This window comes from Elephantulus edwardii, unplaced genomic scaffold, assembly GCF_000299155.1.
Source record: "Elephantulus edwardii isolate Elephantulus edwardi_28Jun2011 unplaced genomic scaffold, EleEdw1.0 scaffold00559, whole genome shotgun sequence".
NCBI lineage: Eukaryota > Metazoa > Chordata > Mammalia > Macroscelidea > Macroscelididae > Elephantulus > Elephantulus edwardii.
This window is the reverse complement of record NW_006400309.1, coordinates 224,794-244,639: the sequence shown is the minus strand read 5'-3', so window position 1 is coordinate 244,639 and position 19,846 is coordinate 224,794. Positions and strand designations below refer to the sequence as shown.

At 39.3% G+C, this 19,846-nt stretch overlaps 2 pseudogenes; one reads left to right on the top strand and one right to left on the bottom strand.

Moving 5' to 3' along the window:
* Positions 1–325: 325 nt before the first annotated feature.
* The window catches only part of LOC102856329, a 48,480-nt pseudogene continuing 28,959 nt past the window's right edge, over positions 326–19,846 (bottom strand).
* Positions 2,526–6,887, top strand: LOC102855097 (annotated as a pseudogene).

The window sequence follows — 19,846 nt, the reverse complement described above, 5'->3', positions numbered from 1 at the left end:
TCTGGAGAGGTCCCTGAGAGCTGACTTTCCCAATGAATTCATCTCTTGATTAGAGCCATCTTTAATTCACCACACTATTATATTAATATTTTACAAATTAAGAAATCTGTAGCATAGAATAATTATCTTAATACTAGTAAGTGATGTGATAGCCTTCCCACATTTGTAGGATTAGTCCTTAGAATAAACGTACTCAAATTTATTAGGTTTGTGTGATGGCAGAATGCAATTAGCCCATTTTTTCAATGGTATAAAGTCTTTTATAGTGATGTATGAATCAGAGATTCTATATTCACAGAAGATTCAAGGACACAATTGGAAAGTCTTATATTTTTACATTATGAATTTTCAGATGATGAGTAAGATGTGAATGTTGTCTAAATTCCTTCTTACATTTCTTACATTCATAAGGTTTCTCACCAGAATGAATTCTCAGATGTTGATTAAGAGATGAATTGAGTCTAAAGGCTTTCCTACATTCTTTACATTCAAAGGGTTTCTCACCAGTATGAATGCTCTGATGTAAAGTAAGCTTTTGGCGTAATCTAAAGGCTTTTCCACATTCCTTACATTTATAGGGTTTCTCACCAATATGAATACTCTGATGTTGAGTAAGCTGTGAAAGCAGTCTGAAGGCCTTCCCACATTCCTTACAGTCATAGGGTTTAACACCAATGTGAATACTCTGATGTGAAATAAGTTGTGAGTAACGACTAAAGGCTTTCCAGCATTCTTTACATTCGTAAGGTTTCTTCCCGGTGTGTATTCTGTGATGGAGAATGAGATGATAACCACGACTAAATGTCTTTCCACACTCCTTGCATTCGTAGGGCTTCTCACCAGTATGAATTCTTTGATGGAGAGTTAGTTGCTGTCGAACCCTAAAGGCCTTGCCACATTCTTTACATTCATAGGGTTTCTCACCAGTATGGATTTTGTGATGTGCTCTAAGGCCTGAGCCACACAAAAAGGTTTCCCCACAGTCCTTACATTCATAGAGTTTGTAAGCAATATTTAGTTTCTGATGTCGAGTAAGATGTGCATATTGTCTGAAGGCCTTCCCACATTCTTTACATACATAGGGCTTCTCACCAGTATGGATTCTCTGATGGAGAGTGAGCTGTCCTCGCACCCTAAAGGCCTTCCCACATTCTTTACATTCATAGGGCTTCTCACCGACATGACTTTTCTGATGTAATCGAAGGTCTGGGCCACACATGAACGCTTCTTCACACTCTTTACATTTATGTAGTTTTTCACCAGAATGAAGTCTCTGATGGCGGGTAAGGTGTGCCATTTGCCTAAAGACCATCCCACATTCCTTACATTCATAAGGTTTTTCACCAGTGTGAATTCTGTGATGAAAACTAAGTTGTTGTCGCACTCTGAAGGCCTTCCCACATTCCTTACATTCATAGGGTTTTTTAGCAAAACTAATTTTCTGGCACTGAGTAAAAGATATGTCTTTCTGGCAAGAGGATTCTTTTCCCAAGGTAATACTCACTTGACAGAAACATTTCTCTTGAGGTCTCTCTTGTCCTTTAAGTTTGGTTTTACATTCCCAATCCTTTTTTAAAACTAGGTCCTTAAGGCCATGATTTTTCATTCTTTCTATCATATTCCATTGTGCTAAGTTTATTTCAAATATACCATTTTCTGAAAGTAACTTGTCGGTCTCCAAATCTGAAAGAACACACAAGAGTAAGTAAATACATATTATTTGCTTGTTCTACTGTACATAAAAACAACAACAAAAGAAGAAAATGTGATAAAAATGAAAAAATTCATGTCCAACTTGACTCTACACTTTTACATGCAATTTGAGGGAAAAGCAAAATATTAGAGTTCATATAAAATAACACAGTTGGAGATAAAGAATTTAAATTAGTGGTCCCACAACTGAATGGCTCAGTGCCATAGAACTCTGTTCCCTAAATATACATGCAGGTAATGATACAATATGGAAGTTATATAATGATTCTTCATAATACAATAAATAGTTGCATGAGAACTAGGTATGGAATGCAGCACTTCTTAATGCCATCATAGTAAGAGAAGTTTCTCCAGGGTGTGGTCTGTAAAATAAAAGGAAAATTGAGCTGAGGGGGAAGGTTCAGTATTACCAAGAACTAATCACCAAGAGCAGAGTGCTGTACTATGCAGCTCCTTAAAATAAGGGAAGGCCAGGACAAAGACACTTCCAAAGAATGTATGGCCTACAGATGCTGAAGGAGACCTGGACCTTCTACCAGAACTGACAGAATTTGGACCTTCCACTAGAACTGACAGAATCTGGACTTCTAGTTCCTGACTTGTATAAGTACCTGACTTCTGGCTTCCTATAATCTGTAAGAGAATGTATCTGTTTGCTAAAGTCAACCACTTGTACTATTTTTGTTATAACAGAATATGCTCAGAATCACCTGGGAAATATGTAACAGATACTGAGTTTTAGAATATCATCTAAACCACCTGGATCAGATTGTACAGGCTGGGATAGTCATATCCTTAACAGTCTTTACACAATGATTCTTATGGAGGTCAAAGGTGAATGAGAAATTACTCCTAAAATGTTTTATTTTTATTTTTTTATTAGAACAACTGACTTTAACAAGGTTTCCACTTCCATTAAGACATCAACTTTAAAGACGTCGCTTACTGTTTTCAGATATTAGAACACACCCCAACTTATTCCCATCTCTTAGGTCTTCACATTCTTCTCTTTCTCCTAAAAATCTGCTGAGCTCTTCATATCACTGGCTTTTCAGCCCTGAGGTCTCAAGATGAAAAGTTATTCTATTTAAGGCTGACTCTACTTGACAATAAGTAAATTTATGTTCTTTTTTTTAAATTAGTGTGTGTGTGTGTGTGTGTGTGTGTGTGTGTGTGTGTCCCTCCTTCTCCAACAGAGCATCTGGTGGATTCAAACCATGCACTTCTGGGGTTGCAGTGCAGCTTCTTGGCACTAGGCCACCAGAGCTCCCTTAAATTTATGTTTTTGTTTTTTAATTTTTATTATTTTTGTGTGAGTGTACCGTCAAATCAGATCTGACTGGTACAGGAGGAGATTGTCTCTCCTTCCCCGGCAGAGCATCTGGTGGATTCGAACCATGCACCTCTGGGATTGTAGTTGCAGCTCCTTGCCACTAGGCCACCAGAGCTCTCCTTAAACTTATGTTCTTATTCTCTATTGTCAGTATAACACTCCTTAATTTTGAAATTATTTATTAATTTTCCCATTTGTTCCTCTAATTATTTTCTTGGCCCTAAAACCTCAAGAACAGAAACAATCTTCTTGCTACTGTTGTTTTGTGCTGTCAAGTTGCCTGCGACTCTTAATGGCCCAATATGCAACAGCTCTGAATCCTGCCTTATCCTTAGCCAATCTTATTGGCTCTGAGAGACCTAACCTCAATTTCTCCAGTCACTGAGTCAATCCATCTCATCCTGGGTATTCCTCTCCTCCACTTTTCCTCTCCAAGGACCCAAATATGACAGGGATCTTCAAAATCCTTGCCTCCAGGAAGCAGCTCAGTTTCATCCTCTTCAGGACAGACCTGTTTGTTTTCCTGCAGTCCACAATATGGTTTAACACTCTTTCTGTAGTACCACAACTCAAAGGTATTGATCCTTTTTCTATCATCCTTAGTCACTGTCCATATCTCACTGTCCATATCTTTGCATAGCAAGCAACTGCAAAGAACACGGCCTGTATCAGGCACACATTATTAGTCTCTAGACTCTCTTCTCCGTCTACCATCAAGCTGCCAATTGGCCGAGTGGTGAGAATCTTTGTTTTCTTAATGCTGACCTTCAATCCATATTGAAGATTATTGTCCTTTACCTTGCAGCAAAGGCTTCAAGTCCTCCTCAGTTTCAGCAAGCAAGGTTGTGTTATCTGCATAATGAAGGTTGTTGATGAGTCTTCCTCCAATTCTGATGCCACATTTTTCCTCATAGAGCCCAGGCTCCCAGATTATCTGTTATGCATACAGATTGAAAAGGTATAGAGATGGGATGCACCCTTGACTCACACCTTTCCTGCTCCTGAACCATGCAGTGTTTCCCTGCTCTGACTACTGCTTCTTGGTTCAAGTATTGATTTAACATACGCAAAATTAAACATCCTGGGACTTCCATTCTTCTCAAGGTTAGCCACAATTGTGATCCACACACTCAAATGCCTTTCCATAGTCGATGAAACACAGACACTTCTCTGGTACTCTGCTTTCATCTAAGATCCATTTAACATTAGCTATGAAGTCCCTAGTGCCATGGCCTTTCCTAAACCCAGCCTGCACATTTGGCAGTTCTCTGCTGATGTACCTTTCTAGTCTTTATATAAAGAATTACAGGATCTTAATAGAATGGGAGAAAAAATGCAGAACAAAACTCAAATCATTAAAAAAAGACAAAGCTCACTGATCTGAGAGTCAGAGTCAGTCTGACAGAGTCACTCACCCCTCATGCCTGGAACTTAACTCATTTCCATGGCTCAATCTGCAACCAAATAACAGACTTAAATATATGAACAAATGCATTTTTCAGAACAGACAATCATTAAGATAAAAAAGGGCACCAATAGTCCAGGGATAAAACTCAGAAGACAGGAAAGGATAGGAAAGAAGGATGAGAGGAAATGAAAAATAGAGGAAGGAAATGGGAAGTAGTCCAGGGATAAAACTCAGTAGACAGGAAACGATAGGAAAGAAGGATGAGAGGAAATGAAAAATAGAGGAAGGAAACAGGAAGTGTTAAACTTGGAGACTTGCAATCAAGTTCATGAAATAAAACATGTAGGAATTATCGAATGGAAAACCAATAAAAGTGGGATGACTGCACTACTGGACATTCCCACTTGAGCAGTGTATAAGTGTTCTAATCTCTCCATGCCTTTGTCATCATTACTTAATTTTGCTACTGTTACTAGGGTGAGATGGTATCTCATTATTTTAATCTTAATTTCTCCAAACACAGCCAGAACAGTACACAGATAGGGAAATGCCAGAAGTTCAAGCTGGTTTTAGAAGAGACAATGGCACCAGGAATATCACTGTTGATGTCAAATGAATCCTGGCTGAAAGTGAGGAATACCAGAAGAATGTCTATCTGTGCTCTATTGACTATGCAAAGCCATCTGAGTCTTTGGATTATAACAGACATGGCTAACATTGAGAAGAATGGGAATTACAGAACACTTATTATACCTAGAGCAAGAATTTGTTGTCCAAATAGAAAAAGGGAACACTGCAAAGTTTAAAATAAAAGGCATGCATCAGGGCTATATCTTTCCTCCATTCAATCTGTGTGCTGAGCAAAGCATTTGAAAAGCTGACCTTTATGAAGAAGAACATAGCAGGATCAGAGGAAGACTATTTAACAACTAGCACTATGCAAAGGACACAACCTTGCTTGCTGAAAGCAAGGACTTGAGGCATTTATTTGCTGCAGAAGATCAAGGACTGTTGTTGCTGCATACTACTGAGTTGGAAGTGATCCATAGCAGACCCTCCAGCAGGTTTTCAGAGGCAGTTAATCGCACAAAGGAGACTGTCCATTTTTCTCTCATGGAGCAGCTGGTGGATTTGCACTGCATGCCTTTGGGACTGTAGTGTAGCTTCCTTTAAAAAAAAAATTAATGAAAGTTTACAGAGACTTTGGATTTCCATTCATTCACTGTTGCACTTTTCTGCCTGCCCACCCTTCCCCCCTTCTCTTTTTTCTCCACCCCTTCACTCTTCTCTTTGAAAAGTTAAAGAAAAATTCTTTCATTGTTATACAATCCCTCCCCCTAGGTCCACTCCACAATGAAGCCTTCCTTCTGGACTCCTGTTATGACAATAATACCTAATCATACATCCCTTTTAAACAGTTCTCTCTCTCATCTGCTTCAATGCTATTTATCCCCTCTTTATCAGTCTTTCCTCAATCTCGATGTCAGTATCGTTTTACAACAGTGGCACTATGCAATATTTGTCCTTTTGTGACTGAGATATTTCACTCAGCATAATGTCCTCCAGGATCACCCATTTTGTATAATATTTCATGAGTTCCTTGTTTTTCAATGCAGCACAGAACTCCATTGTGTGAATTATACCAGAGTTTCTATCTCCATTTGTTTGCTGATGGGCACTTGGGTTGTATCCAACTCTTTGCTATTGTGAACAAAGTCGCTATAAACATGGGTGTGCAAGTATAGATTTTTACCACTGGGCCACCAGAGCATGGACTAACATCTCAACATCAAAAAAACAAAAACCACTCCCTGGTCCAAGATGGCAGATGTGTGGTGTCAGAGATTCCTGTCCTGAAAACTAATGCCAGACCCTGAGATCAGGAGTTATGAGTGCAGCAACGAAAGGAGGAATTGTTGTTGAATGCCGTTGAATCAAACATGACTCATAGTGACCCCATGAATAAAAGGCCTGAGGCCTTTCTATAACTATCGACATTTATCAAAGTTCATAGAGTTTCCAGAGGCATATTGTTTAGGAAGTGGATGCCAAACCAGTCCCTTATCTGGCATGTGGAGAACAAGAAGAATGCAACAATGATTGGTTCTGACCAGAGTCCAACACAAAAGGGACTAAGTGGTTTGGAAAATGCTCATACATCCATGACCTCCTGAAACAAGAGTATGACATTCCTACTACTCCAGAAATTGAAGTCCCTGAACTGGATGGAAAGACTGTAAAGATGCACAGGGATGGCAAAATATGTCTGATAAATGGCTTCAAGACTTTATGGGCCAGGAATGTGCCTAAGTTTCGACTAGCTCATCTCATGGCTCTTAGGCTAGGTCCATGGCTGGCACTGGAAAACCAGATTTGATTCAGAAGGATGCGATTCAGCACAAAAATGAGAAAGTGAAATTAATGAAGGATTAAACCACTGTGGAAGAACAGAGGGACCTTTAATAAGCATAATTTCTGTCTTCCTGAACATGTGGTTTTCTTACTTATCTAACTGTTGCCCCTGCCCCTTTCCATTCCTACTTGTTACTAAATTGTTGCAGCAGGCATTGCTGGGGATATCCAAAACCGTATTGCTACTGAGCTTCTAAGGTAGGCTGCAGAAAAAATGGAAAAGATGTGGACTTTGGAAAAGCAAAAAGCAATTTCAAGCTCCTCCCCAGGTGGAGCAACATAAGATTCTGAAGGTAATTGAAAGTGAGGACATAGTTTTGATTTCAGGAAATAACTACCAATAAAAGCTGCTTTTTCCATTGGAAATAAAAAGAAAAATCAATAGAAAAGTCAATAGACAACAATGTGATAGAGAAACTCTGAAATTGTCAACAATTTCATCTTAATTGGAACCACAATCAACATCCTGATACAAGGTCAAGAAATCAAGAGATAGATAGTATTAGGAAAATCAGCTGTCAGGAAGCTCTCCAAAGTCATTATGAGCAATGATGTCAGTTTAAAAACTAAGGTGCACCTGATTCAAGCCATGGTCTTTCCAATTACCTATTATGCATCTGAAAGCTGGACAACGACTAAGGAGACAGAAGAAAAATTAACAATTTTTAGTTGTGGTGATGGAGAAGAGTACTGCGTATCCTATGGACTGCCAAAGGAATACATAGATATGTCTTAGAGAAGGTGCAGCCAGAGTTCTCCTTAGAAGTAAGGACAGTGAAGATTTGTCTCACATAAGTTGGATATACTGTGAGGAGAGACTATTCCTTGAAAGTAGACGACATGCTTTAAGAGAAGAAGATCCTTAGCAAGAAGGGTTGACACAGTAAACGCAGCAATGGAGTCAAGTGTGTTAGATGCGTCATGATAAGAATAGTGAAGAATAGGACAGAGTTCAGATCTGTTACTTATAGGGTTGCTATGAGTCATACATGACTTGACAGCACCTAACAACAACAACAGTAATGCTTTTAAACATTTCTTTATGTGTCTGTTAAATATCTGGATGTCTTCTTTGGTGAAGTGTCTTTTCATATCCTCTACTCACTGTGTAAGGAAGTGGTCTTTTTCTTATTAAGGTATTGAAGTTTTCAAGAAATTTTAGAGATGGACCTTTTCCAGATAAGCCACTGCCAACTATTTTTCCCAGTCTCTAGGTTCTTTTAACTCTTTTGAAGAAGACTTTTGATGCACACAGGGATTTATTTTTTGGAAAGTCCCAATCATCTATCTTGTCCTCTGGTGATTGTGTGTTTTTGGTAATAATTATCAATAATACCAAATAATATATATATCCAAATAATATCAATAATACCATAGGTAGCTCTGGTTTCCTAGTGGTCAGGAGCTGTACTTGCCAACATTAAGGTATGCAGTTCAAATCCACCAGCTGTTCTGCAAGAAAAAGATGGGCAATCTCCTCTTGTGCAATTTACTGCCTCTGAACACCCGCTGGAGGGTCAGTTACGAGTTGGTTTGGACTCGCTGGTACATAATTATAATTTATGCCATATAATGGGGCTCCTAGACTTGTTCCAATTTGGTTTTTTGATGATTTTACAATTTCAGGGTTTTCATGTAAGTCTTGAGTTAGTTTTTGTATGTGGTATGGTTTGTTTCAGTTTTCTGCCAATAGATATACAATTCTGCCTAGAAGATTTTTAAAAATTTAGATAAAAGAATAAGAAAACTATTTCCAGATAAATTACTGCATGACTGAGAAACTCCAAAGATTTAAGTAACAGCAGCAGGCTTTGCCAAGGTATAAGGAAACAAAAATACAAAATATATGCATTTAATAAGAAGAAATATTTTTATTGTTAAGTGTAGGATAAGTCAGTTCCACTCATAGCTACTATACTTAAAAAAGAAAGAACGCTTGGTTCTGTGCCATCTTCATAATCATAGTATATTTGTGTCCAATGATGTAGCCACTGTGTTACTATATCTGATGGAAGGTATTCCTCTTTACTGACTCTCTACCAAATAAGATACTCTTTTCTAGGGACTTGTTCTTCTATACAAAGCGTACAAAGTATGTGAGATAAAATCTTGCCATCCTTGCTACTAAGGAACATTTATGTGTACTTTATCCAAAACAAATCTTGTTGTTCTTCTAGTAGTCTGCAGTATACTGACCTTTGTCAATGCAATTATTCAAAGTCTCAATTCTTCTTTAGTCTTCTTTATAAATTGTCCATCTTATATGTATGAGGTGACTGAAAAGAATGTTATACCTTGGTCAGACATACTTTATAGTCTCAATACTAACATACTTGCTCTTTAATATTTAAAGTGGTCTTTTGCACCATATTTATCCAATGAAAAGTCATTTGGTTCCTTGACTGCTGTTTTCTAGCGCTTCAATTTCACATGCAAATAAAATAAAATCATTGACAACTTCAATATTTTCTTTATCTATCATAGATTGGAAGCAGGAGTGGTATCCACCATGCCCCTGGAAACTCTATGAACTTTGATAAATGTCGATAGCTATAGAGGGGCTTTAGGCCTTTTATTCATAGGGTCACTATGAGTCATGTTCGACTCAACAGAAACAAAAAAAAAGTCATAGATTATTCAGCAAGTTGTGAGAATTTTTGCTATTTTTATGTTCCAGAATAATCCATATGGAAAGTGGTATGGTCTTTGATCTTCAAAAGTAGCTGCAGTAAGTCTTCTTCACTTTCGCCAAGTTTCTGTAATTTAAATATTGTAAGCTGATAGTCAGTATTCCTTTGACAGCTTCAATATTTTCTTTATCTATATTTGGTCCCTAGTCTTGTCCAAAGACTAGGGAGGACAGAAGGAGAGTTGATGCCTTTGAGCTGTGGTTCTGGAGAAGAGTACTGAATGTACCATGGACTGCCAGGAAAACAAACAGATTCATCTTGGAGAGGATTAAACCAAGCTACTCCTTGGACGCAAGGATTCTGGGGCTTCGTGTGACATACTTTGGACATGTTGCCAGGAGGGACGGGTCCTTGGAGAGGGACATCATGCTTGGGAGGGTGGAGGGACGGCGCAGGAGGGAAAGACCCTCTATGAGATGGATTGATTCGGTGACTGGGGTAATCGGGATGGGTGTGTCAGAGGCAGTGCCGTTGGCGCAGGATAGAGCAGGGTTTAGGGCTGTTGTGCATAGGGTCGCTATGAGTCGCAAATGACTCGACGGCACATAACAACAACAACAACGTATATGTTCCCATTCCAAAGAAGGGTGACCCGACAGAGTGCAGAAATTATCAAACAATATCATTAACATCACATGCAACCAAGATTCTGCTGAAAAATGACTGGAGCAACATTTCAACAGAGAACTGCCAGATGTGCAGCTGATGTTAGATTGATCTTGGCTGAAAGCAGAGAGTACCAGAGGAATGTCTATCTGTTTTTCACTGACTATGCAAAGGCTTTTGACTGTGTGGATCACAACAAACTGTGGTTGACTCTGAGAGGAATGGGAATCCCAGAACACTTGATTGTGCTTATGTGAAACCTATACTTGAACCAAGAGGCAGTCGTCAGAACAGAGCAAGGAGAAAGTACATGTTCAAAATCGGGAAGGGGTCTGCCAGGCCTGTATTCTGTCTGTCTCCATATCTTTTCAGTTTGTATGCAGAACAGATCATCCAGGAATCTCGGCTATATGAGGAGGAATGTGGCATCAGGACTGGATGAAGATTTATTAACAACCTGCATTATGCATATGACACAACCTGAAACTGAGGAGGAACTGAAGCGCTTGCTGCAGAAAGTCAAGGACTTCAGCCTTCAATATGAATTGAAGCTCAACATAAAGAAAACATAGATTTGCACCACTGGGCCAATTGGCAGCATCATTATGGATAGTGAAGAGATTGAGATTGTTAACAGTTTTAGTTTTCTTAGTTCCACAATCAACACTCTTGGTACCAGAAGACAGGAAATCAAGAGACAAATTGCATTGGGAAAGTCAGCTGTCAGGGACCTCTCCAGAGTAATGAAGAGCAACGATGACAGGTTGGAGACTAAAGCACGCCTGATCTGGGCCATAGTCTTCACAATTGTGTGCTATATGTCAGAGAGCTGGACAGTGACTAGGGATGATAGAAAGAGAATTAATGCCTTTGAGCTTTGGTGCTGGAGAAGAATGCTGACTATACCATGGACTGCTGAGAGAACAAATAGGTTCAACCGGGAGAGGGTGAAACCAGACTGCTCCTTGGAGGCAAGTATTCTGAAACTTCATCTGACATACTTGGGCATGTTGTAAGGAGGGACCAGTCCTTGGAGAACATTATGCTTGGGAGGGTGGAGGGACAGTGCAAGAGAGGAAGACCCTCGATGAGATGGATCAATTCGGTGATTAGGGTAATGGGAGTAGGAGTGTTGGAGACAGTGAGGTTGCCACAAGATAGAGCAAGGTGTAGGGCTCTTGTACACAGGGTCACTATAAGTTTGAAGTGACTCGATGGCACTTAACAACAACAACGTCATAGACTGGGAACAGGAGTGGTATCCACTTCCTAAACAGCCTGCCTCTGGAAACTCAATGAACTCTGATAAATGTCGATAGTTGTAGAGGAGCTTCAGATCTTTTGTTAATAGGGTCATTATGAGTAGTGCTTGACTCAACAGCAATAAACAACAATAGCAACAACAATCATAGATTACTCAGCAAGTTGTGAGAATTTTTGTTATTTTTATGTTCTGGTATAGTCCATATGGAAAGTGGTATGGTCTTTGATCTGAAGTAGCTTCATAAGTTTTCTTCACTTTCACCAAGCAAGGTTGTGTAATTTAAATTTTATAAGTTTTTAGTGAGTATTCCTTTAATTTGATGCTGCATCCTTTAGCCAAACACTTTGGCCTTCACTGACCTGAGTAGCGTCTTCTTCCTCTACTCACAACCTTCCAGGGCTCTTTTCCTTGCTCCAGTAAGGAAATCACATCTGGTTTAGAAATGAAACATCCTGAAAATGTAAAGTGATGCAGACATGAAAATAGGGTCAAAGCTGTTTTGGTTGTCTATTAAAGTTGTAATAAACTACTGGCCAAAATGATAAAGCCTAGAAAACAAAGAACTAACTGCTAAACCCACTGCAAGTTAAATTGATACTGACTCAGAGTGACTCAGTTTCTAAGATTGTAAACCTTTAACACGTTGCCACACACTTTTAAATTGACACACTGCGCTTAGAAACACATTTTTTTTCAATTGGTTATGACTGCCATATGAAATTGAGTGTCAGCCATATGTTTGGAAGTGAAAATTAATTATAATGTGCAGGACAGCAAGCTGCCATTTGTGGCAACATGTTAAGGAAGACGACTGCCCACTTTTCCCTCTCAAGGGGCTAGTGACTTTGAATGCCCATCCTTCTCTGTCAAGTGTATAGTCAATTTGATCTGCTGACTTTTTGGTTAGCAACCCAACAAGTTACACATTCATTGCCAGACTTACTTCTAAAGAAGGGCAAATAGAGATAGAAAATATTCATACTAAAGCCACACAACAAATAAATTAGAAATGCAGGGGGAAATGTCTTAGTTGAATTCACGTTTATACAAGCATTCTTCTTGATAAGCAATCATGTTGTGGTTTAGTATAGACTGTTTTTAATTCAAATCTTGCCTCCACTACATTCGAGTTGTGATCTTGTGTGTTAATTCTATGCTTTGTTTTACATACTGACAAAGTAGGATAATATTTAATAGGATTTTCTGGAAGATTATATTAATACAGAAATCTATTTCTCAAAACAGTACTGATAATATGGCATAGTCTGTTATAATTAACTACTATTGTTATTGTTATTTTCTTGAGCCAAAAACAAGCCACATGAGATATTTACTATTACTTCCTGAGATAGTTGAATGATATTAAATCCAAAATTCTTTGATTTTTAACTTTTAATCACTAAAGTAGATATATTTAAAGAATAAATTTCTTTTCTTGAACTATAAATAAATCCTGCAGATCCACCTTACTACTAAAACCCAGAATCCAAATTCAGATATTTTTCTTACAGATGTCCCAATAAATAACAAAACATCCACAGTAACTTTTGAGTTCAAACAGAAAGTAAAACCTGGTTTCTGTGTCATTCAACAGATCAAATATTACTCAGATTTATCATTAAGAAACTATTAAAGATTACTTAATGATGGAAAATATGAATGTGCTTAATAGACTTTAAACCAAATAAAGTATAAATTATTTTTCTGAGAAAACAGAGCAAAAATATAACGAATTTCTTAGAATATATAAATAAATTTTCCAAAAGAAAAAAGCTGATATTCCATAAGACAGTCTAACTTTACCCAGTGAGACCAAGTTGCTGTAGTTCTCCAACATCACATCTTTGTACAGCTCTTTCTGGTCCATGTCCAGGTAGTCCCACTCCTCCTGAGAGAAGACTATGGATATGTCACTGAACATCACTGACTCCTGAAATGATAAACTCAAGAATTAAAATTGAAATTAAAGGACATTTTCTAAGATATAGAAAAGGCAGATGTGAAAGTATAAGGAAAAAAAACAGCATAGGACCATATAGCAAGTAAATATGTTCTCTGGAAAGACTGTAACACTGTGAGGCAGTAAATCAGTGTGCTTGAAGCAGAATGTTTATGTATTTCTCTTGCATATTTTAACATATTTTAATTACCAAAACAAGTCTGAGGAAGGAAAAAAAAATTAATCAGTTAGCCAATGAGATGAAATAATATATATTAGCCTTCTACAAGCTCTATGTTTTCTCATAATTTTTTTTCCATTTAACTGCATCATTATTTCATGCAGTTGGGTGTTGGGGTGTTTTTTTTTGCTTCTCTTTATTTTATTTTATTAATTTTAATGAACATTTACAGAGATTTTGGATTTCCACTCATTCATTGCTGCACTTTTCTCCCTGCCCAGCCCTTCCCCCCACCCCAGTTTGCTTCTCTCTTTGAAAAGTAAAAGAAAAATTCTTTCATTGGTATACAATGCCCCCGCACTCCCCCGACTCATAAATTTTTAAAAAGTTCATTCTTCTATTCTTTTCTCCTTAAGAAACAGATTTTAAAAGTCACCCTATAAAATGTCTACCTTCAGAAAAAAATCTAAACCTAATTAAAGAATTTTTTCCAAGTTCATTGCTATCAAATTTTACTATCAACATTTTTCCTTGTAAGCATAAATTATTTGATAATAGTAATGTTACTCATTGTTATCAAGTCAGAACTAACTCATTGTTAACGCTACAGTGGGTTTTTGTAAGGCTGTAAATTTCAGAGGAAGAGACTGCTCATCATTCTCCATTGGAGCCACTGGTGTATTCAAACAACCAGAGAGATTGCCACCAGAAACCATTAACAATAATATCTAGATATAATCTTCGATACTTAGGATATATTTCTAGGACAAAATCACTAAGGCCTTCTTCAAATCTGACAGGTATCTTGATAATTTTACCTGCTGCCACACTGCATTCCTCACTTGTTCCTGATACTGACATAGCATGATCCAGAACTGCTTCAATATCATCACATAACAACACAAATGACAATTACAGATGAAAATCTGGTCCTGGTGTACAACTGAAGAAATATCTAGAGAGAAGTTCTCTGATCTCTTTGCATGGAGAACCAATCATATTTCTAGCCAGTCTTAAAGCCTTACAAAAAAACAGCAAGGCAAGTAATCTCACCATGGATTGAGGCTGAGGTAAACCAAATCCAAAGCCCAGGAAAGTCCAGAGTTTTCCTACAACTGGCCAAATGGTCTACTGTCTCAGATCACTCCAAAAGCTGGTCAAACACTTCTCTCAAGGGATTTCATTTCTATTCCATTGTTTCCTTTGGCAGAGGATTGCATACACAGAGATGCTAAATGATATGTTCAATGAATATGTTAACAATAACTAGGAAAGAGGGTACCTAGGATAGTTTACTTCATCCCCTGAATTTGATTGGCTTTGATAGGTAGGAAGTTTCAGGGAAAAAAGAATGTTCACAAAACCTAATATGATAGTATTTCCAGAAGAAATAAACAATAACTTACATGGGCCATTGTTTAGAAATTCAGTATCTGGTCAGTCCTCCGTGGGGTTAATTCACCTGGAAAAGCACAGTTTCCACAAAGGGCAGAGCTGGTAAGGAAAAGGAAGCCATAACATCTGATAGGCCACAAAACAGCAACATTAACAATAACAACAAAATCAGAAAAACAAATCCAACTAAAACCAAGCCACTGTCATAGAAACCTTACAGAATCGGACAGAAGCGGCCCATAAGATTTCCAAAGCTATAAATCTGTATGGAGGAAGCTCTTGTGGCCTAATGGTGAGAAACTGCTCTGAAATCCCAAAGGCACATGGTTCAAATCCACCAGCTACTCTGTGGGAGGAAGGATAGGAAAAATTGCGATTTACTACCTCCAAAAACCCACTGGAGGGTCAGCTGTGGGTCAGTTCCAACTTGACAGCACATGACAACATAACAAGAAATCTTTATGGAAGCAGACTGTCACATCTTTCTTCTGAGAAGTGACTGTTGGATTAGAACTGTTGACCTTGTGATCAGCTTAGTACTGTAACCATATTTGCCATCAAAGCTCTTACATAGGCCTCAGAACTCACAACATCATTTAATATGACCCTTTACCTCTCTACCACACTAAGAGAGATATGAAGGAGTCTGGACAGACCTAAGAGAGCCATGCTAGTATAGTGTGTAATATGCCAGGCCATTAACCAAAAAGCCAGTGGTTCAAATCTACTAGTTACTATCTGGGAGAAAAATGGGCAGTCTCCTTCCAAAAATATTTATGGCCTTGGAAATAGAATTGAGGGTCACTAGGACTTCCAATTAAAGAAATCTGAGCAAGCATGATTCACTAAAACAAATATAGCGCATCAACTCGCCAAATTTTATTAAATCTCCCTTAAAGAATGCTAATGCTCCCTTACAGTATTTCTGTGAAGAAATGAACATACTATCACTATACTAGGAAGCTCTGGTAGCCTAAGGGGTAAGGAGCTGTCCTGCCAACCCAAAGGCAGACTGTTTGAATCCACCAGCTCCTTTTTGGGAGAAATATGGGCAATCTTCTCCTGTGCAATTTCCAGCCTCTGAAAAACCAATGGAGGGTCAGCCATGAGTCCATTCTGACTTGAAGACAAAGAATGAGTGAGCAAGCATTATATTATAGTGTAGTCCATAGGCAGTTGTGCTGTCAACCCAAAGGTAGGTGGTTTGACTCCAGCAGTGGCACTGTGGAATAAAGACAGGCAATCTCCTCTTATGCAATTTACGACTTGATGGCACATTACAAGAACTCAACAGAGAGCCAGGTATGAGTTCTGATACCGCAGCAATGAAGCTATCACTGAACTACAGGTTGCACACAAGTAAATTTATGTACAAATAGCATTTAAACAATGCAAATCTTTAGCTTAAAAAATTCTACCTTTGTAATAAAATAAATGTACATGTGGACAAAGACGTAAGACCATGCTAATAGATATTATTATTTACAATATAAAGCTAGAAAGCATTTAAATGTCCCTTAACAGTATGTAAATCACTGCCTTCAAATTGATGCTATTATTGATTCTCCACCAGGTTTCTCAGTCCTACATCTTTATATAGAGACTGGGCCATCTTTTCATCATCTCTGAGCAGCTGATGGACTCAAACCTCTAATTTTTGTAAACAAAAGCAACTCAAGATTTAATGCACTTGGCCATCAAAAATCATTTTATGATAGCAAACGAAATGATGCAGATCTTTTCCATATCTTACACCATATGCAAAAATCAACTCAGGATGGATCAAAGACCTAAATGTAAAATAAAAGAGCATGAAGGAAAAATAGGGACAAACTTAAGAGATCCTAATTTACAGTATAAATAAATTCATTTTCTTACTAACAAGAATTCATCACAATTAACTTGGTAAGTTCTTTTTTCCTGGCTTATAAGTTTGTGGATACTTGCCTAGAATTACCATATAACACTTTATAGTGTTGTTGTTGGTAGGCATTTCTGATTCATTTCCACTTTATATGTAACAGAAAAAGTGTGACTCCTATGCTATGTTGCACTGTGGTTGCTGTGTTTTAATGTGGCTGCCACTAAGTCAATTTACCTCTTTGACAGTGTCTTTTTCATTGACCCTCTAACAATAAATTAAAAACTGAAGCTCATTGCCTTTGAATCAGAACCACTTCAGAGCTGACCCTCCAGAGGTTTGCAGAGACTATAAACTAAACAGGAAGAGACTATTTTTCTCTCACACAGCAGGTCATGCATTAGAACTGCATGCCTTTGAGTTGGCAGCAAAACATCTTACCCGCTCAGGCACTAGAGCTCCCTCTAACAACAAATAGCTAATGTTTGTTTAGGTTAGTATTCAGTAATGACGAAGCACTGCTCTGGAGAGAAAGACGGGCAATCTTCTCCCCTGCGATTTATACCTCTGAAAACATGCTGGATGGTCAACTCTGAGTCTGTTCCGACTTGATGGCACATAAAAAGCGCCATTTTTAAGATCTTTCCATATAAAAAGATAGCTCACTGCCAAGTGATACACATACAGGAAGAAGAAACTAGAGAGGGTGCTCACGGAAGGAGACTGTCCGTCTCTCTCCCACAGAGCAGCTGGTGGATTCAAACAGCCGCCTTGGAGTTAAGAGAGCAATCTTTATGGATTACATTACGAATTCTCCCTTTTTAATTTTCATGCAAGGAGTACAAGACATCTGATTTTATATATACATATAACAGCAACTCGCTAAGAACTACGCCACTAGCTATCTGTCTGGGGGTCACTTCTCTGCGTCTGGATTCCCCCCCACCCCGTATGCTAACGGCTGGAAACGTCGCTGTGATGCTGGGCACTGTGGCACCCCCCCATGGCCACCGGAGCTCCCACAAAAGGGTCTGCACCCAATTCAGTCCCACCAACGCCGTCACGTAACAGTCCATACTGCATCACACACATAATTTCATCGCCGTACTCGAGTCTCTTCACGCCACCAGACACAAACACACCACTGCCCTTCCCACAAACACTCCGGCCTGAGGCGGAGCTCAGATATGCCCCTCCTTCTTTATTTCCCAGTTATAGTTAGGCCCAATGCTGCCAGCCGAGACGGCTTACCTGGAACCCTGGACCCACCAAGGGATGACAGTGGAGCGGGGAGCGACAGCCAAATAAAGTGGACACCGGGACACCGAGGATCTAACGGCCCGCGCGCGGTTCACGCTGGGAACGCCGGCCGCGCGCAGAGTGCGCAGGCGCGTCCCGCGGCATGGGCCCTCAGCATCCGACCCTTCACAGTGAAGTCTCAGAACCCCCACGGTGGGCTCTCATGAGGAGGTGCTGAGCGGCTTCAGCCCGAGCAGGACAGGTTAAGGGCGTTCTGGTGATTGTCACGAACACGCTGGGGGCTTTGTAACTGAGTAGCAGTGTGTGTGTCTGAGATGATTCTGGATGTGGCTGGTTTGTGTTCGAGGCGATGACTGCAAGGACAGTTGATACACGGTATTGCTTCTGTGAACGTGCCATAACACTCCCAACAGTTTGATTTGCTTTCCTTGTCAGGTCTTCGCTGAGGACTGTGGTGGTAGGTGAGCCAATGTATGACTGACACTTTGGACAGTGGATTCCAGCAAATCTGAGATGAATTGATTACCTAGGTCATTGTAACAAGTTTTAATTTCTTCAAATCTGATAGTGAAGAATGTTCCATCTTCATGGCTCCATGAATCATCATCTTTAATGTTGTTATTGCTGTTAGGGCCCATCAAGTCAAGTATGACTCATGGTGACCATATGAACAACTGACCTGAACCCTGCCCTATCCTCCATGTCAATCCATCTCATTGGGGGTCTTCATCTCCTTCTCTGACTCTCCAACTTTCCAAACTTGATGTCCCTTTCCCAGGAATAGCCTTGCTTACATGCCCAAAGTATGAAAGATGAAGCTTCACCATCTTTGCCTCCAAGGAGCACTCTAACCACTTTTTCCAAGACTTACTTTTTTGTTCTTAGGGCAGCCCATAGGATATTCAGTGCTCTTTTCCAGCATCACAACTCAAAGGCATCATTTCTTCTGCCATCCTTATTCGTTGTCCAACTCTCATATTAGGTGATTGAGACACCGTGGCCTGAATCAGGAACACCTTAGTCTTCAAACTGACATAATTTCTCTGCCATCATTTTGGAGATATCTCTGGCTGCAGGCTTGCCCAATGCAATAAGTCTCTTGATTTCCTAATTCCAGGTACTAAGGGGGGGGGGGGTAAATTGTTGATCTAAGCAAGATGAAATCATTGACAGCTTCAAACCTTTCTCCACCTATCAGGACTTTTGTCTTCTTGATGTTGAGATGTAATCCATACTGAAGCCTGTAGTATACTTGAGCTTCTGCAGCAAGTGTTTCATATCCTCCTCACTTTCAGCAGGCAAGGCTGTATTATCTGCATAATGCAGGATATTGGTGAATCTTCCTCCAATCCTGATTCCACATTCTTCTTCATAGAGGCCAGCTTTACAAATTATTTGCTCAGCATATAGATTGAATAGGCAGGGAGAAAGGATACAACCCTGATGCACAGCGTTTCTGATTTTAAACTGTGTAGTGTTCCATTGCTCTGCACAATAGTGTCTTGCTTGATGTAGGTAAAGATTCTGTATGAGCACAGTGAAGTATTCTGGGATTCCCATTCTTCTCAGTGTTAGCCATAATTTGTTATGGTCCACAATTGCCACACCCGCCTCGCTGTCCTCTCTGGCCACGACGCCTGTGTGACAAAATGGGTCGTCCGTGCCTGTACGGGGTCTCTGACCTCAAGGATAGCATAAGAGGGAACCTTGCAAGCCCTGTGCTTGTGAGTGGGCTGATGCCTGGATATTTGTTACAGATGGGTCTTCGTAATCCTGGGAAACCT